Source organism: Macrobrachium rosenbergii, chromosome 22, assembly GCF_040412425.1.
Source record: "Macrobrachium rosenbergii isolate ZJJX-2024 chromosome 22, ASM4041242v1, whole genome shotgun sequence".
NCBI lineage: Eukaryota > Metazoa > Arthropoda > Malacostraca > Decapoda > Palaemonidae > Macrobrachium > Macrobrachium rosenbergii.
In genome coordinates this window covers 37568391-37592390 of record NC_089762.1, presented here as the reverse complement: position 1 = coordinate 37592390, position 24000 = coordinate 37568391, and the positions used below count along the sequence as shown (strand labels likewise).

The 24000-nt window shown below is 32.4% G+C and overlaps 2 long non-coding RNA genes across 2 annotated transcripts in view; both read left to right on the top strand.

The window, feature by feature from the left end:
• The window catches only part of LOC136850393 (uncharacterized), a 153096-nt gene extending 132059 nt beyond the window's left edge, over window positions 1-21037 (top strand). Inside the window, exons 4-5 of the long non-coding RNA XR_010856618.1 lie at window positions 1277-1349; window positions 19763-21037. This is a non-coding gene — a long non-coding RNA (uncharacterized lncRNA). The remainder of the gene's footprint in view (window positions 1-1276; window positions 1350-19762) is intronic.
• A 1618-nt stretch (window positions 21038-22655) lies between these two features.
• The window catches only part of LOC136850772 (uncharacterized), a 4025-nt gene continuing 2680 nt past the window's right edge, over window positions 22656-24000 (top strand). Inside the window, exon 1 of the long non-coding RNA XR_010856740.1 lies at window positions 22656-23084. This is a non-coding gene — a long non-coding RNA (uncharacterized lncRNA). The remainder of the gene's footprint in view (window positions 23085-24000) is intronic.

Sequence of the window (24000 nt, the reverse complement as noted above, 5' to 3'; positions counted from 1 at the left end):
TAAAAATCCTTAACTTTTTTGAAATCCTTGAAAAGGAAATTTTTTGAAAAACCTAAAAAAAATTTTTTTTTTTTATAAAAAACCTTTTTGGTAAAAATCATTAAAAATTTAAATTTTCTTTTAAAAAATCCCACCTCGTTCAGGTGCGCTTCTGCCTTGTTCCAAATCATAAAATTCACTTAATCGTTATTTGCGGCAGCAAGGCTTCCGCTGAATTTCCATATTATGAGAATTACCTGAGAAGCTATTTTGGGCTGAGTTTTAAATCATCCGAGGTTTTTCTTAATTTCTTTTTTCCACTTTTTTTTTAGTTTCCTTTTACGATAAGTAAATTTTCCCAGTAAATAATTATACTGTATTTTGGAAGATGCTGGGAAGAAATATACCTTTTTTTATAACTATAATTTTTGCATTTTGTTATTATTATTATTATTATTATTATTATTATTATTATTATTATTATTATTATTATTATTATTATTCTTCTTCTTCTTCTTCTTCTTTGGCTCCCAGGTGACGAGATAGCACAAGTATAAATGTATTCATACTTTTTACACACACACACATATATATATATATATATATATATATATATATATATATATATATATATATATATATATATATATGTGTGTGTGTGTGTGTGTGTGTGTGTGTGTGTGTGTGTGTGTGTTTTCTCGTCACCCGGATATAAATAATAATAATAATAATAATAATAATAATAATAATAATAATAATAATAATAATAATAATAATAATAATAATAATAACAAAATGCTAAAATTATACTTATTAAAAATGGATATGTCTTCCCAGTATCCTCCAAGATACAGTATAATTATTTACAGGGAAAAATTACTTCAATCAAAAAAAAAAAAGGAAAGAAGAAATTAAGAAAAACCTCTGATAACACACACACATACAATATATATATATATATATATATATATATATATATATATATATATGTGTGTGTGTGTGTGTGTGTGTGTGTGTGTGTGTGTGTGTGTGTGTGTGTAATTCTAATTTATTTTTAAAGGCTCATCAAAATACAGATATACATAAGCTCTCTTGATATATAGAACATTATCCCTATTTTCAAATTCATTTCATTGTCATCTCACAAATAAAAGGTTACTTTATTAACTTTTATCAATTTGAATTACCCCGTTCCATTAATTAAATGTAATAACGATACAAATACATCATATTATTATAAATCTAAAGAAAATTGCTCGTTCATTTAAATAACCAGATTTGTTCCTACTTTTCACAGGCGAGAAGTTTCTGCGACAGAAAAGCATTTAACGGAAAATATCTCCGGGGTCCGCACGCATAATTTCGCTAAGGTAAGTCCCTGGAGAAAATTGTGTACTGTTCATATATTCTTCTTTAAGCGCAAAGTCTTATGGAGCGGGAAACGGATTTTCCATTTCACGCAGAGTAAATTTGGGAAGAATTAGTATGACGGTGTTATCTGGGATCTTGAGAGAGGGGAAATTCTCCATTTGGCTCAATGGAACAGAAGCCAAGGTACTATAGTAATGTATAGTGCAGTATAGTGTAATCTATGTTTGATATAGTATGTCATCTGGACTCTCTGGAGTGGGGAAATTCTCCCTTGGGCTCAATGGAACAGAAACCAAGGTATTTTAGTGATGGATAGTGCAGTATAGTGTAATCTATGCTTCATATAGTGCAGCTTTAAGTTATTGACGTGGTGATAATATACTATAGCGTAATTCATGCTTGAGAGAGTGATTCTTCAAGATGTAGTTTGGAGTTACATGGGCTCTTGAAAATGAGGAAGTTCTCCCTTGGGCTCAGTGGAACAGAAGCTGACGCAGTCTTCGACGAAATCTTGAAGAAGCTCTGACGTCAAGTGATTAATATTAATGGTTCTTTGTAAAAGTAAATCCCTTTTGGTAACGAGATACGTTAAATGGTACACAGTTCACGGTATAATATTTACTTGCATTCCCAGCCCATTCTTTGTCATAAATTAGACGAAAATGAGGAAATTCAAGTTTTCAATTTTATCTCGTAATATATTGACTTTAATTCCCAGTCCATTCGGTGTCACAAATTAGACGAAGATAAGGAAATTCAAGTTTTAAAATTTGTCTCGTAAAATAACGATTTTAATTCCCAGTCCATTCGATGACACAAAATAGGTGAAGGTGAGGAAATTCAAGTTTTAAGATTTATATCATAAAACATTGTCACAAATTAGGCGAAAATAAGGAAATTCAAGTTTTCAATTTTGTCTCGTAAGATATTGACTTTAATTCCCAGTCCATTCGGTGTTACAAATTAGACAAAGATAAGGAAATTCAAGTTTTAAAATTTGTCTCGTAAAATAATGATTTTAATGGCGAAGCAAATCCACAGTTATGTATATGTACATGTATTTAAAGATAAATCAATATAGATAGCTTTCGGGAACTTGTTCGGTTCCCCTTTTCAAAGCAGATTGAAAAGAGAAACCGAACAAGTTCCCGAAAGCTATCTATACTGATTTATCTTTAAATATATGTGCATATACATAACTGTGGATTTGCTTCTCCATTTTAAGACTCATGCTACTGTGAGTATTTTTTAATGATTTTAATTCCCAGTCCATTCGATGACACAAATTAGGTGAAGATAAGGGAATTCAAGTTTTAAGATTTATCTCATAAAACATTGTCACAAATTAGACGAAACTAAGGAAATTCAAAATAGATTTTCTCTCGTAAAAATAGAGAGACTTTGATTCTAGATATTTTGAAATGTCAGGCCCGTGACTCCCCAGGGTATTGTTCTCATGACATTTTGTGATTCATTCATAATTCAAAGGCCGCCTCCCCGTTTTTCTCTCTCGAAAATGATATCAAGTTGTGAATAAGAGATGTTGAACGTATTTTGTTAGTTAACAAAGCACTTCCGTGTTTTTTTTTTTTTTTTTGTAAAATAGGTATTTGCAAATGACATTTACCAGTGGGTGGTTTTCTAATTTGAAATGAACTTTAAAGGTCATTTGAAATCGTACTGATGGTAGATACATTTATATCTCTTACCTGTCTTTGAAGATACCAGTGAGCACACTAAGAAGTCTGCGTAAGTTTTCTAAATCAATTTACCCTAAAGTAGGAACAAAAATACGAAACTTTAGTATGTGTGTTTGTGGGTGTGATGTCTTTGTATTCACATTATAAATACAAAGACATACACACTCACAAACACATATACAATAATTTTTGGGAAATTCTATTTAGAAAACTTATTTGCGATTTGAATAGCCACCAGTATTAGTTATGAATTGTTGAATTATGATGAGAATGAAAAACCTGGAATACTAAGCAATTTGATGTGCATATATGTGAACGTAGAACTGACAGAGGAATGAGTAAATTCAAAAACACAAAAACAGCCAGAGTAACAAAACACTCTCTCTCTCTCTCTCTCTCTCTCTCTCTCTCTCTCTCTCTCTCTCTCTCTCTCTTGTTTAATTCTCTTGTACGTGTGTTTGTATTATTATATTATGCTATGAGAGCGTTATAAAGTAATGACAAAGCGTTTGTATCTTGAATGTTTACACTCTCTCTCTCTCTCTCTCTCTCTCTCTCTCTCTCTCTCTCTCTCTCTCTCTCTCTCTCTCTCTCTCTGTGTGTGTGTGTGTGTGTGTGTGTGTGTGTGTGTATTTGTGGTGGCAAAGAGCTTGCATCTAAATGTTAACAAGAAATGACCAAGAATAATTCACAAATATTAAATTCTTTCCCCCAGTGCAAAGAATCTACGTCCATTCATTGCCCCAAACATCGCAACAGGTTGGACAATACAAAGCCCGTTTGATTTACGAATGCATAAATCGTTTCCTGAGGTACTACGATCAACCCTTGCGTCATCCAGGTGTCCATTCATGAACTGCATCTTCTCCTTTGTCTTTAGTGTTTCCCCAAGGGAGTAGATACGGGTTGAAGAACTTGCGTGTTTTGTTTTGTTTTGAATTTTCAGTTTTTTTTATATGCTCGGTCTTGATTGCCTTCATTCGTCGTGGATTTTTTTATTTAAATATTTTTTTTGCGTCCTTTTTTTCCTTTTTAGTCCATCGCTTATGTTCAAATAATTTAAAAAAAGACAATGTTTAAATAAAATTGCACCGTTTTCTTTCATTTAATGAGAAAAAGTTTGTTTTCTCATTTTTGTCACTTCTGAATTTGTTTGTTTGTTTTTTTTTTTTTTTTATTGCCTACAAAAGAGCGCTATGTTTTCTTAATCATATACCTGGCATTACAAATTAAGACAAACGCACGTGCAGCAGAGGGCAAACGAGAGAGAGAGAGAGAGAGAGAGAGAGAGAGAGAGAGAGAGAGATATCGCGCATCAGAGAAATTGCTTGCCATTCATTAACAGGTGGAGGATGCCACTTTAGAGCATAATAGCCTCATATTGAAGTCAGGTCGTAATTGCGTGTGTTTTTTTTTTCTTGCCCGAAAAGTTGCGGATTTTCACCCAAATTTTCTGGGACTGGTTTTTTTTTTTTGTTGTTGTTGGTCTTATTAATTTATCTGATGCGCTGGTTAGCTGGGCTGCTCTGGGCCTGTGAATCTTTTTGTCAGGTTTATTTAAACAGTACGAATTTGATGGGTATGGATTTTTGAGTTCTGGGGATGTTTTAAAAATGCATGGTTGCTTAATGGTTTAAAAGGGTATATATGTATATATATATATATATATATATATATATATATATATATATATATATATATATATATATATATATATATATATATTATATATATATATATATATATATATATATATATATATATATATATATATATATATATATATATATATATATATAAATGGAAAGACCGAATTATGGCAAATTATTTCAACTAATAATTATATTTCTATTTATATGAATTTCTGATAGACTATTAAGGATTTCTTTTTTGTTGAGTTCTTAGTAGTAAAATTAATATCTCGTTTACATTATTTTTAGGGTTGAAGTGTTATGACCTGAAAATTGTTTCGTTTTCTGCATTCTTTTGCATTTCAGCAATCTGTTTGTATGAAAATTACTGCCCAGTGGTATAGTGCTATTCCATTCAGGCTTATTGAAATTGCATGATAATTTTATACCAACGAAAGTATTAATACTATTCTGCCCTAAAATGGAAAACTGCAGTAACTGCAAAATTTTCGAAATTGAGATATGCCACCTATTGGGCTAGTGAAACACTAATACACAAGTTACTGCAGTTTCAGAATGATTCTTCAGTGCTTTATTTAGTGCGTCCTATTTGCAGTATCTGCGAAATCAGTATTAAGGCAAGGGAAAACTGCAGTATCTACCATTTTTCTCAGTTTTGTATTTTTGCAGATACTGCAGTCTTCCATTTTAGGGCAGTATTAGTCAGTCTTGATTTGAAAAGTAAAGTATATCCCCTTTTGGCAGGTAAACCAGACTGCTAGCACTAACATTCCTTGAAACCAGTTTTGTTTATGGCGTAATTTTTAATCGTCTGCTTTTATTTTTCGCTTCTTTACAGTGTGACACGACTTATGGCGCATTGTACCTGAATTGTTATGGAAACATCTGTAACTGGCAATCACAATAAAATACGATGCACGTTGTCCGTTTAGGCTGTAAGCTTTATGAAGTTATGTTTTTAGATTGATATTCTTTTTACTGGAATTTAATACGCCACTATAAAACCTCACTAAAGTATTACTTTACGTTCTGGTTTTCGGTCATTGCAGCTGCGACATTCTTGACACAACATTGAAGAGAAAGCTCGTGGTTATTTCTTTATATTGATTTTAAAATGAACTTAAATTTATTACTTTTGCGTGAAACATGAATATTATTTTAGGAGTTCAAGAATATTATTTTAGGAGTTCAAGAATTCTGTTCCACCTTTTGTAAATATTGTGTCAAATCGTAGTATCTATAAATTCTTGGGCATTTATATTTTTTTAATGAATACAATATATTAACTTACTACATTATTATTATAGTAGAAAGCAATATCATCATTTGTAGAGGAAAAAAATTAAATAAATGTAAACGAAACTATAAATTTATTCGATGTAACTTAATACATCAACTATGTATAAAGATAGGTGATGTGCAGTACAACTCTCTCTCTCTCTCTCTCTCTCTCTCTCTCTCTCTCTCTCTCTCTCTCTCTCTCTCTCTCTCTCTCTTTTCGACAGTAAATTCTGCGTGATGTACAGACCAATAAATTACCTCAAAATCGGTGTGTACCATAATAGCTCTCTCTCTCTCTCTCTCTCTCTCTCTCTCTCTCTCTCTCTCTCTCTCTCTCTCTCTCTCTCTCTCTCTCTCTCCCCATGGTCGTTAAGGGATAAAATTCAAATAAAAAAAGCGGTACGTGTATATAACCCCATTTTCTTAAATGTGCATCAGATATAAATTTGGGGGTAGGGAAGGAAGCTGTATTTCTTTATAATGTGTAATTTACAGTCTTTTTAGTTTTCTGTAAAAGAAAACTATTGAGATGGCTTTGTCTGTCCGTCTGCACTTTTTCTGTCCGCCCTCAGATTTTCAAAACTACTGAGGCTAGAGGGCTGCAAATTGATATGTTGATCATCCACCCTCCTGTCATCAAACATACCAAATTGCAGCCCTCTAACCCCATTAGTTGTTATTTTATTTAAGGTTAAGATTCTGTTAGCGCATTCCGGAGGCGTCGCCGACGAACCTTCACTTGACCACATCTGGGGTGCAACTGAGAGCTGCCGAGAGTTTCATACACCATTATACGTTGTACAGAAAACTCGATTGCGCCGAAGAAACTTTGGCGCATTTTTTTTTTTCGTTTTGTTTTCTCAATGTTTGACATCACGTTTTGTTTTATAAAACTATTTAAACGAGAAATCTTTGAATAAAAATTTTATTGTTTTATCTGATTACCAGTTTCCCAGATCCCTAACCATTATGATACTGACAATAAAAATTCTAATAAAAAAAATTAAATCACTTTAAACATCAGTTTTTCATTCATTACAAAACATTACTTTATGAAAATTGTATGAAGCAAAAGTAAATCATGAGTGATCATTTAAAAATATGGGTGACAAATTCTAGAAGTTTAAAAAAAAAGAAGAGTAAATAATATCTATTTGTAATAAAAGTTTAAATAAAAACTCCTCTTTTAACAAATCGGAAAGAAATTGTATGATTTTTTTTTATTTGGGCAACCTTTTCGTTTTAATCAAATACGGATCATAATTACAAGAGTTCTGAACCATGAAGAGAAGTTTTGGGACATTAGAATTAATATTTTTAGTGCAGAGAGAGAGAGAGAGAGAGAGAGAGAGAGAGAGAGAGAGAGAGAGAGAGAGAGAGAGAGAGAGAGAGAGAGAGAGAAAACCATGAAAAGAAGTTTTGAGAAATTGAAATTTATATTATTAGTACATTATATATATATATATATATATATATATATATATATATATATATATATATATATGTGTGTGTGTGTGTGTGTGTGTGTGTGTGTGTGTAGAGAGAGAGAGAGAGAGAGAGAGAGAGAGAGAGAGAGAGAGAGAGAGAGAGAGATCATAATTACTGTTTTCTGAACCATATCGGAAGTTGAAAAACTGAAACTAGTATTTTTAGTACGTAGAGAGAGAGAGAGAGAGAGAGAGAGAGAGAGAGAGAGAAATCATAATTACCGTTTTCTGAACCATAATCGGAAGTTTTGAAAAACTGAAATTAGTATTTTTAGTAGAGAGAGAGAGAGAGAGAGAGAGAGAGAGAGAGAGAGAGAGAGAGAGAGAGAGAGAGATCATAATTAAAATTATCTGAACCATAAAGGGAAGTTTTGAGAACTGAAATTAATATTTTTAGTACAGAGAGAGAGAGAGAGAGAGAGAGAGAGAGAGAGAGAGAGAGAGAGAGAGAGCTCTTAATTACAATTTTCTGAACCATAAACAGAAGTTTTGAGAAACTGAAATTAATATTACTAGTAGAGAGAGAGAGAGAGAGAGAAATCATAATTGCTGTTTTCTGAACCATAATCGGAAGTTTTGAAAACCTGAAATTAGTATTTTTAGTACGGAGAGAGAGAGAGAGAGAGAGAGAGAGAGAGAGAGAGAGAGAGAGAGAGAGAGAGAGATCATAATTAAAATTATCTGAACCCTAAAGGGAAGTTTTCAGAGATGTGAAATTAATATTTTTAGTACAGAGAGAGAGAGAGAGAGAGTGAGAGAGAGAGATGTATCGCTTTCAGCTCTGACGCGTATTAGAGATTTATGGCTTCAATTAATCCAACTCTTAAAAATTTTTTACACTTTTTTTCCCCGTTTTGAAATACTGATTGTTTTCCCCCATAGAATTTTATTCAAACTCTGGCAATAAAGGTTTTTTGTCATTATTGGACAAAGATTTAGGATAATTCGTGGTTATTTATGGGAAAACAAAATTGGTACTTTTTTGTGGCAGAGATTCGGTAAAGGAAATAATTTATTATTATTATTATTATTATTATTATTATTATTATTATTATTATTATTATTATTATTATTATTATTATGATGATGATGACGATGATGTGATTATTATTATTATTATTATTATTATTATTATTATTATTATTATTATTATTATTATTATTATTATTATTATTATTATTGACAATGTGACACACTCTTAATTGGCATTAAGGCTTGATGTATCAGTTTGTCAATTTAAAACATTACGAACGAAAGTGAAAATTGATAATTCTTGTGGTACATTTTATCACAACTTCCTACAGCATTTTATATATTCTACTTAAAAGACAGTGATCTTGAAATAAATATAAAATTTGCCTTTTTTAACTTTGTTTTAGGGTGAATAATAAGGTCATAGATTCATATTAAGTACCGTAAAGTTAATGTATTTAAATAAGTTCGTGTGCCATACATAGCCAGGTGAGTTAAGCTACATTGGATGGGTAGCAAAAAAAAAAAGACAGACAACGTCGGAATATAAGACCCAGAAACGTCAGTAGGCCTCACCTCAAAGGACTTTATGAAAATCAGAAAGGTAACTCCCTCTGGCTTTACATCCTCCCAGGGGTAATGTGTTTATAGCGAAAAATAAGATCTGTATAAATACTGTCTCAAAGGTTACTCGTTTTCCCATAACAGGAGTGACTACAGAGCAAAACCCAGGGATTAGTTACTGACAAATTCATCATTTTACTGCTGAATCCAGGATGAATCTCATGTGCAGAAATCTTCGCAATGTCGAACTGTTTTTGTGCCTAGCATGTTAAAACAGCCCTTCCTTCGCCAGAACACACTGCGCCACTCACCTCTATCTCTTACAAACACTTTGTACTTTCCTGGATATTAGTATCCTTCCGTCCACCTACCTAGTGCTTCTTAGATCTTGCTCACCTCTTTCCTCCAAACACCTCAAAATTGTATAGACTTTTTCTAACTGTTAGTGATCATTCTCTCCATAGGGCGAGAATCTTTATCCATATTAATGTTCCTTCAAATGATTAATAATCAGATATACTTCCAGCTACTTCTTTTAGGTAAATCGTTATTTTCAGACATTTCATAATCTTCTAACTTTAGAGAAAGACACTCCCAAACTTCAAGGCCTAAGAATTGGTTAATAAATTGTTCTGGCTTTATATGTAACCTCTTCAAAGATTCATTTCATTTCTCAAACCTTATTTTACTCTCATTTTAGAATTTCCTTCCAATATTTTGGAGTTTCCTCCAAGGTTATTTACCCTATTAAAATGAATGCTAGTTATGAGTAGCTGAATTATCCCGAAGACTGTACAAAAAAAAAAAAAGCGCCAAGCATTTTTGCAACGTAAGAATCTCGAAGGAAACTCGAAATTTTCGGCCAACGATTAATTGGCAAAGTATACATTTTCTTTCTTTCTTATCCATTACCCGGAAATCTGGTGGCGAGCTTTCTAAAGAACTCCCGACTCGTAATTCATTAGGACTCTCGAGTGGTCCCGCGTAATCATGTACAAATCGTTAATGAGACCCCACTGAAAGCGTACCGTTGTCTGGAAACTCTAATTTTTTTTATCGTTGTCGCCAGGGTAAGGGTTCGTTTTCTCAGGGCAAAAAAAAAAGATTGCTAAGAAAATCTTTTTTTTTTTTTTTTATCCGCTAAGATTGCTAAGAATTTTTTTTTTTTTCATCCGCTATCATTGGATTCCATTACTCCTTCCTCTTTATTCGTCTTTCTTCTTACTTATTTTCATTTGCTAAGGTAGAAAGAGAAAGAACGTTGATGGCATTTTTCGGGTGAAAATGTGGGCGAGAACTGCGTGTGGAGAAAAAGATTTTTGTGCTTCAGGAAAGTGAATGCGGGGAGAAAGTGCAATGTGCTAATGGATTTAAACGTAAAGGTTGCTAGTGGAGAGATGTTGTCTAAAGAGAATGCAGTCCTGTGTCAGTGGAGTGAATCTTTTGAATATTTATTGCATGAAGGGAAAGTGATGTGGATTATTTTGAATTTGAAAAATACTTGCAGAAGTGACTTTTGAGGAGACGGGGCAATCAAAGCATTGCCTTGCTTTTTCTCTACAAACACCTTTGTTAGAGGAAACATTTTAAGATTAAATATGTGTGTGTATATATATATATATATATATATATATATATATATATATATATATATATATATATATATATATATATATATATATATATATATATATATATATATATATATATATATATATATATATATATATATATATATATATATGCACAAACTATCTCAATTCCTAGTTGCAGACAAGCATTATGTCTGGGACTGAATGCCCCATTATTTGAAAGTGGACACAGAGCCATCTGGTATCTGTCGCACCAAATACTCTGTCAAACAACAGCCGTTTGTTTTCGTAACCTCCAGATAGCTAAGCAAGTCACATAAACATTTATGCAATGCTGGTAACAGCGGCCATTCATAAACTTTCATGGCGGTATAAATCTTAATGCAGCCAAACGTTTCCAGCCCATATTTTCGTCGGATGCTAATAAACCAGACATAACTGGAGTTGTCATTTGTTTCTTTAATATTTTACAAGTATATGTTCTAAAACGTTTGAATATACGAGCAAGGTCTTCAGTCTCTCTCTCTCTCTCTCTCTCTCTCTCTCTCTCTCTCTCTCTCTCTCTCTCTCTCTCTCTCTCTCTCTCTCTCCTAACCGGAGACTTTAACTTTCCTTTTGTAGAATGGAAAGAACGAATAGGAGACTGTGGTTGTATTTATACATATAAAAAAGAGAGCAATAGTAGTGCAGAAGATAAGAGGCAATTTGAAAAGCTATTAGATATGCTACTAGAACATAACATTCAGCAAATAAATCACCTACCAACAAGAAAGGATAATATTTTAGACCTAGTATTTGTGAATGAGGTGAACTATGTTAAAGAAATAATAGTATATAACACGAGTATTTCGGACCATAATGTCATAGAACTAACAGTCCGTTCCAGAACATACGAAAACAAAGAAAAGCAAGAGTTGAAAAAATGGGAAGGATATGGAAAATACAATTTCTATAGTAAGAATATAAATTGGTCAAAAATAAATGAAGAATTAAACAAAGAATGGGGAAACATATTTGTAAGTGATGATATACAGGTAAATACCGATATATTATATAAAATATTAGAGGAAATAGTGGAAAAATATATACCGAAGAAAAAAAGTAAGCATCAGTCACGAATTCCAAGAGACAGAAGGATCTTGTTCCAGAAAATTAGAAAGTGGAAAAAAGCTCTTGCAAAAGAAAAGAATGCATGGAAAGTGATGGAACTAAAAAGTAAGATAGAAAATGCAGAACAAAAGATTATACAATCAAAAGAAAATGAAAAATGGAACCTAGAAGAAATGACACTACAAAATATCAAGCAAAACCCTAAAATTTTTTATTCATATGCAAAAAAGATGAATAAAATAAGAGTAGAAATAGGCCCTCTAAGAAATGAAGGGCGATTAACGAATGAAAAAGGAAATATGTAACATATTAGCAGAAAGATATAAGAGTGAATTTACACCTAGAATTGACAATGAAGATAATGATACAGAAATAAGAGATGAAAATACTGAATACTTATCAGATATAGATATTACAGAAGCCGATATTGTGCAGGCTATTAATGAAATTAAAAATGGATCAGCAGCAGGACCAGATGGAGTACCTGCCATATTGTTAAAGAAAGTGGTTCATTCAATCGCAAAGCCGCTAGCAATATTATTAAGGCAAAGTATAGATACAGGCAAGATTTATGATGAGCATAAATTAGCATATATTACTCCTACTTTCAAAAGTGGTTCAAGACTAGAGGCAAGTAATTATAGGCCTGTGAGTCTGACATCTCATATTATGAAAGTATATGAAAGGGTAATGAAAAAATATAATGAAACATTTAATGAAAAATAGATTGTTCAATATAGGACAACATGGTTTTGTACCGGAAAAAGTACACAAACCCAACTGTTAGTCCACCATGAAAGCATATATAAAAATATGATAAATGAAAAGATACAGATGTGGTTTACCTAGACTTTGCAAAAGCTTTTGACAAGGTAGATCATAATATATTAGCGAAAAAAAATTAGAAAACATAACATTGTTGACAAAGTAGGAAGATGGATAAAAGAATTTTTGCAAAATAGAAAACAGATAGTGATTGCAAACGATGAGAAATCGGATGAAGCTACGGTAATATCCGGTGTACCACAGGGTACGGTGTTAGCTGCATTGCTGTTTGTGATTATGATTGCAGACATAGACAGTAATGTTAAGGACTCAGTAGTAAGAAGTTTCGCAGATGACACAAGAATAAGTAGAGAAATTGCTTGTGATGAAGATAGGAACTCGCTACAAAGAGACCTAAACAAAATATATAAATGGGCAGAGATAAATAGGATGGTATTTAACTCTGATAAATTTGAATCAATGAACTATGGTGATAAAGTAGGAATGCTATATGCATATAAAGGACCTAATAATGAGACAATCACAAACAAGGAAGCAGTTAAAGACCTTGGTGTGATGTTGAATAGGAATATGTTATGCAATGATCAAATAGCAATTCTATTGGCAAAATGCAAAGCAAAAATGGGAATGTTGTTCCGGCACTTCAAAACTAGAAAAGCTGAACACATGATTATGCTTTATAAAACGTACGTACGTAGTCCACTTGAATATTGCAATATAATATGGTACCCACACTACCAAAAGGATATTGCACAAATAGAGAGTGTACAAAGGTCATTTACAGCTAGAATAGAAGAAGTTAAGGACCTTGACTACTGGGAAAGACTACAATTCTTAAATTTATATAGTCTTGAAAGGAGAAGAGAACGCTACATGGTAATTCAAGCATGGAAACAGATAGAAGGAATTACCGAAAACATCATGGAACTAAAATTATCAAAAAAGAGCAAGCAGAGGTAGATTAATAGTGCCAAAAACTATACCAGGAAAATTAAGGAAAGCACACAGGACATTAATCCACCACGCACCAGCATCAATAATGCAGCGTCTATTCAATGCGCTACCAGCTCATCTGAGGAACATAACAGGAGTGAGCGTAGATGTGTTTAAGAATAAGCTCGACAAATATCTAAGATGCATCCCAGACCATCCAAGACTGGAAGATGCAAAATATACCGGAAGATGCGTTAGCAACTCTCTGGTAGACATCAAAGGTGCCTCACACTGAGGGACCTGGGGCAACCCGAACGAATTGTAAGGTCTGTAAGGTAAGGTAAGGTCTCAGCTTTGTTATCCTGTTTAGTTACGAATGGTGGGTAAAATGTTAAATTCGAGGTAGTTGGCAAGGAGGGGTTTCTCTTGATATATATATATATATATATATATATATATATATATATATATATATATATATATATATATATGTGTGTGTGTGTGTGTGTGTGTGTGTGTGTGTGTGTGTGTGTGCAGAGATTCCAGGTACTTCAGGTAGGTGAGGTCTGCTGCAGTCTCAAGTATTTTGTTTTGACAATGATGGCAAGTATTATACGAAAATAAAGTACTATACTTTTAGGTAATTAACTATGGTATTTATATTTAAGTAGGTTTATGGACCTTTTAGAAGCTAAAGCTGTGATACGAAGAAAATTTCACTTGTTTTGTTACTTTTTTAGTAAAAGTTACAGTATGAATCTTCGTTCATTGCTTGTAGATATAACTGTATTACGTTAAATTTGAAATGCCATTGACGTTGTTGAAGCATAATAGATTAATTATGCAATATTTGTCAGCTTGGTGTCACATTAAAATAATATGCATAAATCTTTTTATTAGACATCAATTGTTTATTGTTTAAGTTATCAATGGTCTAAACCTCTTCACCGAAGACAAAAGTAAGAGAATTAGAGTAAAATGAATTAATTGTGCAGTATTTGTCAACTTGCAATCCCATCGCAATAACTTTCATAAGTCTTTTTATTCAACATTAATTGTTCATTGGTTACATCATCACTTGCCTAAACCTCTTTGCTAAACGCAAAACTAACCTCAATAACTTTCATAAGTCTCTTTATTGGACATTAATTCTTCTTTGTTTACGTCATCAGTGGGCTAAACCTCTTTGCTAAACGCAAGAATAATCTCGATAACTTTCATAAGTCCTTTTATTAGACATCAATTATATCATCACTGGCCTAAACACAAAAATAATCTCAATAACTTTCGTAAGTTTTTTATCGGACATCAGTTCTTCTTTATTTAACTGATCAATTGGCTAAACCTCTTTGCTAAACGCAAGAATAATCCCAATAACTTTCAAAAGTCCTTTTATTAGGGATCAGTTGTTCAATGTTTACATCATCACTGGCCTAAACACGAAAATAATCTCAATAACTTTCGTAAGTTTTTTTTTTGGACATCAGACCTTCTTTATTTACATGATCAATTGGCTAAACCTCTTTGCTAAACGCAAGAATAATCCCAATAACTTTCATAAGTCCTTTTATTTGAGATCAGTTGCTCATTTTCTACATCACCAGTGGGCCAAACCTCTCCACCGAAGACAAAAATACGAGGATTGGCGACAGTACTCGACAGAGTTCAAGATCTGGCCAAAGCCGTAATCTCTTTTCATGGCGTGTATTGCCAGGCACTGAAATAAGCACTCGGCGGTCTGCAGTACAAGCTCGCAGCCGCCGGAAACCATTTTTACACCGCGTTAAAAAGCTGTATAGTCTCATCTCCTTCCCGGAAAATGAGGAAAAAGCACCACCTAATATTCCACATGAAAGTTTCGTGTGGTGAGCATATTTTGGAGAGTGTGGGAACGCATCTAATATCACTAAAAGCTCTCTCTCTCTCTCTCTCTCTCTCTCTCTCTCTCTCTCTCTCTCTCTCTCTCTGCTACGCGTGTGTGTGTTTCTGATTATCGTTAGAGTAGTTGTGTTTATATAATTCTTTTTATCTGTCAAATAGCGAGGCTTCTTTCCATTGTGGAGCGTTCGGTGTGAAACATTGCTTCACTTTTTTATGTACTTATTTGTTTTTTGTCTTTGTTTACAGAATTCCTTGCTTTGGGTGTCTTTATTTTAATTTTCTCTGTGAAGCAGTTTTTTTAACAGGGTAATAACTATGTATCATGCAAATTGTAAAGCGAATATGCTCATGATGGAGAGAAAAAAATTGTTATGGCGAAAATATCGGAACAGCTATTTAAATAGGAAAAATAATTAATTAATGACTTTCTTTTTCGTAGGTAGTGGCAAGCTTGCCTCATAAAAAAACAAGTAAAAAATGCGCCGAAGTTTCTTCGGCGCAATCTAATTTTCTGTACAGCGCATAATGCTGTATAAAACTCTCAGCCACGGCCCGGTGGTGGCCTGTGTTGCTGGCACCTATAGCGGTGCCAGTCGCACGATCATGGCTAACCTTCACCTTAAATAAAATCAAAACTACTGAGGCTAGAGGGTTGCAATTTGGTATGTTTGATGATTTGAGGGTGGATGATCTACATACCAATTTGCAGCCATCTAGCCTCAGTAGTTTTTAAGATTTAAGGTGGGACAGAAAAAGTGCTGACGGAAACAGTGCGGACGGAGAGACAAAGTCATCTCAATGGGGTTTTTTTTTACAGAAAACTAAAATTGACACGTTAAAGATTTTAGTTCCAAAAGCACAAACTATATTAGAGTTTCAGATTCTAAAAATGTAGTCAGGGAAACTTGGAGAACTTGTGGCTTAAAGGATTTTACATTATATATATATATATATATATATATATATATATATATATATATATATATATATATATATATATGTGTGTGTGTGTGTGTGTGTGTGTGTGTGTATATATGTATGTACAACAGAATCACGAAAATATGGAACGAGATTAATATATAAATAAAGATAAAATCCACGAAGGAAAGGAAACACTGGAGTACTGCGATGCCTTTCGACTCTTTCGTCCTTTCCTTAGAGTCGAAAGGCCTCGCAGTACTCCAGTGTTTCCCTTTCCTTCGTGGATTTTATCTTTATATATATATATATATATATATATATATATATATATATATATATATATATATATATATATATATATATATACAAAGACTAGGTGTGTAGACTCTATTATATATTACTACGATTTTTGATGATATGGATAAGCAGAAAGTAAAAATGATACAAAGTACCAACTCTCTGCCGCTCGCACCCGATCTGCTGCAGAGTTCAGTAATTTAGTTTTGTTTATTAACAATGAGGTGACGTCATCTCGCTCCCAGGTCAGGTAATGTGGATACAGAATGTATGTAACTGAATCTACAGCCATGAGAGAGAGAGAGAGAGAGAGAGAGAGAGAGAGAGAGAGAGAGAGAGAGTTTGTGTAACTTTCAGCAATAAATTCCAACCCCAGTCATCAAAATCCACTGCCCTCAAAATGTGAGCATTACTAAAGTTATCACAGTATTTCCATCAATAAAAAGAAATCCAATTAAAAAAAACTATCTCTGATTTAAAGAAATACTTTCTTTCATGCTCTGTGAACGTAAAATAAAATGGATTCGAATTGATATCGGTTTATATAACCCGGAATTAGTGTAGCTGCAAAACTGAATCCAGAGTTCTAAAAATTTGAGGGGGTTTTCTGCTATGAAAAAAAAATCCTTTTTGATTCATGAGATTAAAAATGATATAGACTCTGAATATCAAAAATACTAATCGATCTAAAAACTGAAAAATGTTATATTGAAAGGTTTAGAAAATTTTGAACATTTATGTTCATGATTTGAAAAGTGTTTATATTTTGCTCAGTCAATCATCCATACGATAAAGAGTTATTTTGTAAATTGCAAAATAACCCTATTGCGTTTTTTGCGTTAATTTGCATATTCGTTTAAAGTCAATTATTCATCTAGTTGTCTCTGTAAAAATATTTATTGGAAATAGATTCTCCAGAATTAACATTATAGCTCGAAAATTATGTCCAGGAAAGTGACTTCATTCACTTTGGTAGCCATAGACCCTGAAGGGAAAACGAGGAATTTATTCCTGAACTCTGTAAACTTAAATTCTCATTCTGTTATCCATTATTTTTAATTTTTATTTTACTAAAATTGCAAATTAGCATTTGCCACTTTATTTAGGTTTCATTACAACAATCTACTGTAGTATTAATCTTCATTCCATATCCTTCATAAGTTCATTGTACAACTTGAATTATATATATGTGTATACAGTATATATATATATATATATATATATATATATATATATATATATGTATATGTGTGTATATATATATATATGCATGTATGTATGTATGTATGCATGCATATATATACAGTATATATATATATATATATATATATATATATATATATATATATATATATATATATATATATATATATATATAAAATTCAAGTTGTAGAATGAATTTATGAATATATTTGAAATTCAAGTTGTGCATATGTACATGTATATGTATATATATATATATATATGTATATATATATATATATATATATATATATATATATATATATATATATATATATATATATATGTGTGTGTGTGTGTGTGTGTATATATATATATATATATATATATATATATATATATATATATATATATATATATATATATACATATATATATATACATACATACATACATACATATATATATACATGTACATGTGTACATTCATTCCAAATCCTTCATAAATTCATTCTACAACTTGAATATTAAATATATATATATATATATATATATATATATATATATATATATATATATATATATATATATATATATATATATATATATACATATATATATAGTGTATACACATACATGCATACATACAATATGTATATATACACATACATATAATTCAGGTATACATATGTATGTATGTATGTATGTATGTATGTATGTATGTATGTATGTATGTATGCATACATACATACATATATATGTATATATATACATATATATACATATATATATATATATATACACACACAAATTAAGAGCCCAACTTCGCCCTTTCGCAAAAAATTTTATATAACCATCAAACAGGACAACATATCACACATATTACACTAAATAAACAACAAGAAAATTCCATAACTGTTATCCAGTTTTCACAAAAATACCCCAGTGTAAAACCCAGACACTTAATCCAACGGTGAGGAAAAACAGAAGAAAAAAATTTTCTCTCTGGAACGGCTCTCCTCAAAAGAAGAGATAAACAAGACTCACTCGAACTCTTTTCCTTCTAAGATAACGAGAATAATGACTTGTAAGGACCAGGTGAATGCTCTGAACGAAAAAGTTGTGAAAGGAGATTAAAAGTTTCGAGAACTCTCATATTCACCAGCTCCCAGAGACGTCTTTCCGGGGAGTTTTCTTTTTTTTCCTTGTCGTTTTCGTGTCGAAAGCTTTCGTCTCGTTCTCAAAAAGTTAGGTTATCATTGTTGGTGTTGCAAGGAACAGTGTTGTTTTTATTATTATTATTATTATTATTATTATTATTTATTATTATTATTATTATTATTATTATTATTATTCTGACCTATTTCGTTCCCAGTGTAACTAATATATGCTGGATTTCTGCAGACTACCTCAATTTATTCCTCACTGGCAAAAGCGTCCTGGCCACTTGTAAATGGGAAATCCAGCGTGCAAGAATAACTTCATTATGTAGGCTGTTATATCTGTTGGTTGTTTCATGTGAATTTTAAAGATTAAAGCTTCCTTGAATTGGTTTTGAGATAAATAGGCCTACTCGCTAAGACGGTATGCATTTGTCAAAAATCTTGGGGAAAAAATTACTTTTAAAGTCTTAATGCATTAAAAAGTGTAAAATATAATATTTCAAGTATTTTTAATCAGATTTTGGAGAATTTGACTTTCATTTCTAATGGAAATGATTGGTTAACCCAGTACAACCCCTCCCCCCATACCTAACAACAATGGGGAGGGGTCACAGTGGGAAGCCAGGTTTTTTGGTGAAGGAAAAACAAAATTAGTTAAATACATGAAAGCAACCTTACCTAACCTTCCATAACTTCAACTAGTTTGCTGTGCTTTACCTGACCTAGGTCACTATAAATTTAGTGAAATAGACTCCTAACCTAACTTAGGGTGCTTAGGTCCTACCTGACGTGTCTGTTAATATAATATTTAATCTAATATTTATATCTGGGAGTCCAGAGAGTCAAAATGCAATGATCCATATTTCATGTCCTGTATTTTTTATTCCCCAGGTGTTTTGGCTGCATCCCCTGATGACTCTTGGAATGTGATGAAGACATATGAACCAAATTTTTATAACAACAATTATGATAACTTCTCTTCGATATGATTTTCCATTTTTGAAGGAATTTTTTTTGGGGGGGTGTTTTTATCTGCAAAAATCTCATGCTTCATTTGTTTACATTTGAGAACTGGAATTTATATAACATAAAGACTAGAAAAAACAATGAAAATATAATAGTCATAACGCTTTCCTGGTTGTATTCTGTTCACTGTGTTCGAGTTACTCAGTAGTTAGGTGTTCCAAATATTAGTGAGTCATCATGTGGCGTAACGTGTTAACATCTCCAGTACTTCAATTCTTCACTAGCCTATGTTTTTGCTTCACTGCCATTGGTATGATGTTTGTTTATCTTTATGGTATCCTACTGCTGTGAAATTCAGTTAATATTTTTAAAAGGCCACGTTGTATCTCAGTCCAATGGAATTACTGAATCACATGCATTTATTTGGAAATATTTGTTGTCAGGTGTTTAACCACATATTGTACAGCATATCCGAATATCAGACCATATACGATTCTAATTTCCAGATTTATTCAACAGCAAAATGACCCTGAGATGAAGTTCTTAGTCATATTGTTAACCAGTATTTACCACAAATGATGCAGTTATTTACTTGTGCTATTTACTGATGGCTTACAAAAGCTAAGCAATCAAACAATTTTTTTTTTAATTGATTTGTCTAGTTTTCAAAATATGTCCTTAGTCTTTGCAACTGAATGACTTTTCCCCACCTGAAAATGTCAAGTTTGGTAAGAGTGCATGAGTGTGAGACTACCTATAACTTGAAGGAAAGGACACACAGGAAACAGACGTATGCCTGGTCTGGCCAGCTTGATAAGGTACGAACTCATGGCATCTTTGCTTTCAGCGTGATATGCTCCATTGCCATACTATATGCTCCTGGTTATTAATATTGTACTTTGACTCTTTCATAAATATACCTCTGTTGTTTGCTGGGATCTTTCTTAGATAGTGACCCCAAGGTTTTCTGGGGTCGTTATCTAGGACTAATATTTCTTGGGGGTCATTATTTTTATGATATTTACAGTTTTTTGTTTATGTTTTTACGGTAATCCCCAACGGGTTTGTACTAAACACGCCGCGAACGTGGATACATACCTGGTTAAAACCCCTGGGGATCATATCTAAGAAAGATCCGTTTGCTGTAATATTGTCACTTATAATTTTAGAGGCTTGTGTTACATATATTTTGTGTTTATTGTACTTTTTGTGTTGCATTTACGTTGAATTTCTTTTCAAAAATGCCACTTTTAACATTCAACTCCTGTAATAGCTCAGCGTTTTTAAAACTCGTGTTTATAGTGTAAAATGTTCACATTACCAACAACTTAATAAAAAATCATTTTTACAATACTCTGTTTACTTGGCCTCCAGGGATTACGGCAAGTATTTCAGATGTGACAATTCAAGATACATGATAAATTTTTATTCTGTCATCTAGCTGAAACAACAAAAACATTTATTACAAATTGTACGGAATGTTGATTAAACTGTTGATTAATGAAAATAATGAAATTTGATTAATACTAGTGACGGGTTTCAGATTGGTAAATTCAACCATCAGTAAAATAAGATACAAACAAACAGTGCTAATTAAAAAAAGATGTCGTGCTAGATACCCAGAGTATCAAATACACGTGATGTTTTTACTAATTATTTATTAATGTACTATAATCCACATTGATCAAGATATTAGTGCCTATATAAGTTATATAGCATTAATAAATTAAAATCTTAATTTCTACCTTGTGAAATAATAATTGATTTTTGCAGTTAGAAATCTATGTCCAAGTGTACTTATATACAATTTATAATATACTGGGCTATGGCGTTTTTCTCTCTGAACTCCACCCTCTTCCCACTTTATTCTCTCTCTCTCTCTCTCTCTCTCTCTCTCTCTCTCTCTCTCTCTCTCTCTCTCTCTCTCTCACACACACATGCACTCACAAATACACACACACACACACCTCAGTCTTACGATACTATATGAAATGAATCACGTTGTTATTTGCACCACATAAATGCCGCAGTATGCTAAGCTATCAGAGAATCTAACCAGTAATGAATGAAGTAAAGAGGCAAATTTAATTGGAAATAAAAAAAAAACAGTAAAGATGAGATAATGACCACTTCTGACGAAAAATCCATACAAATCCATAAAATACACAAAGCTTCGTAGAAAACAAATACCTATAGTGTGATGTGTATAGAAACCCTTCTGTAAACCAATAATAGTTGAATTGGGTTCAATAGATGGCTCTGATCTAACAGAGAACACTAAAGAAATTGTGACTTCACACACAGATGGCGCCTTTGTCGACCAAGGACACTAAAGAAGAGTGAGGCTCCTAAGATATTGTGTTTTTTATTATTCCTTGAAAAAGAGTAGAATTCACTAATGAATGTTGAGTTAAACAAAGAAAGTTTGAAAGACTTTTCGTTGCAAGTGCAAGCTAAATGGAATAAATTACTTTTTTTCAACATGGGTTCAATAGATGGCACTGAAATAACAGAGAAGACTTTACAGAAATTGTGACTTCACAGATGGCGCCTTTGTCGACCAAGGACACTAAAGAGGAGTAAGGCTCCAAGGATCTTGTGTTTTTTATTATTCCTTGGAAAAGAGTAGAATTCATTAATGAATGCTGAGTTAAACAAAGAAAGTTTGAAAGACTTTTCGTTGTAAGTGTAAGCTAAATGGAATAAATTACTTTTTTACAACATGGGTTCAATAGATGGCCCTGAAATAACAGGGAAGACTTTACAGAAATTGTGATTTCAAAGATGGCGCCTTTGTCGACCAAGGACACTAAAGAAGAGTAAGGCTCCAAGGATCTTGTGTTTTTTATTATTCCTTGGAAAAGAGTAGAATTCGTTAATGAATGCTGAGTTAAACAAAATAAGTTCGAAAGACTTTTTGTTGCAAGTGTAAGCTAAATGGAATAAATTACGTTTTTGAACATGGGTTCAATAGATGGCTCTGAAATAACAGAGAAGACTCTAAAGAAATTGTGACTCACAGATGGCGCCTTTGTCGACCAAGGACACTAAAGAAGAGTGAGGCTCCTAGGAGCTTGTGTTTTTTATTATTCCTTAGAAAAGAGTAGAATTCACTAATGAATGTTGAGTTAAACAAAGAAAGTTTGAAAGACTTTTATGTTGCAAGTGTATGTTATTCTTGAGGAAATAAATTTGGAAGAACTTTGCTGCAAGTGAAAGCTAAATCTTTGGGAAAGTTTCGGGTAAGGTAAGTGTTTTGACTTACTCAATGCTAGGGTAGTCTATCTATAAAGATGTTTTCACTGACAGGTGTGTTTTGATTGCTCTGATATTCAAGGGTGGGGACATGAAAAAAAAACGAAAGTTTCAAGTTAAAACATTAGAGGTTGATTGGGGTCTTTCCCCTACTAATCACCTGGGTGTCAGCTCTTACTTTCCTGGGAGATTAGGTAGGAGGGTATATGGTTAGGTTAGTCATATTGGCTAGGTCTCTTGGATTATTAAAGCTTAACAGTTTACTGAATTTTCTATTTATATGGTATTCATAATTTTTAGTTAGCTTACCTTGTATAGGAAAGCATGTCGCGTTTGGCAATCATCAAAATTGTCCCCCACATTATAAGGAATTGTAGCTGTTTTGAAAAGCAAATATCAAAATATTAAGATACATGGAGCAGACTTTAGTTAGTGAAAACTGTTAAGGTGACATGTATGGATTTTAAAGTTCTCTAATAACTAAAATATCTCAATTTGGGCATTTTCACGTTACTTGAGATATTTTAGTGGCATTTTCTTTTAATTCAAGCATAGTTACATAGATGAATTTTAATTGTAGGAAACGAGGTGTAGTTCCTAGTTTTTTTCACATGACAATGTGAAGTGAGGTGGTGTGATAATCCAGGAAAGGAAGTTTTGCAATCTGGGAATATTACTCAGATTTAAACTAGTTTATCACTGTTTTAGTAGGCATCAATTGCAACTTTTAACGATTTCATAGACGGGAGAATCCTTGGAATAATTTTAATCCATGTTCGTGACTGCAGGATACTAATAACTCATGAACGCGATCTGGCAATATTGCTCAGATTTATAGTAGTTTATCACTGATTTAGTAGGCAATAATTATAGCTTTTAACGATTTTATAAACCTAATCCTAGGAATA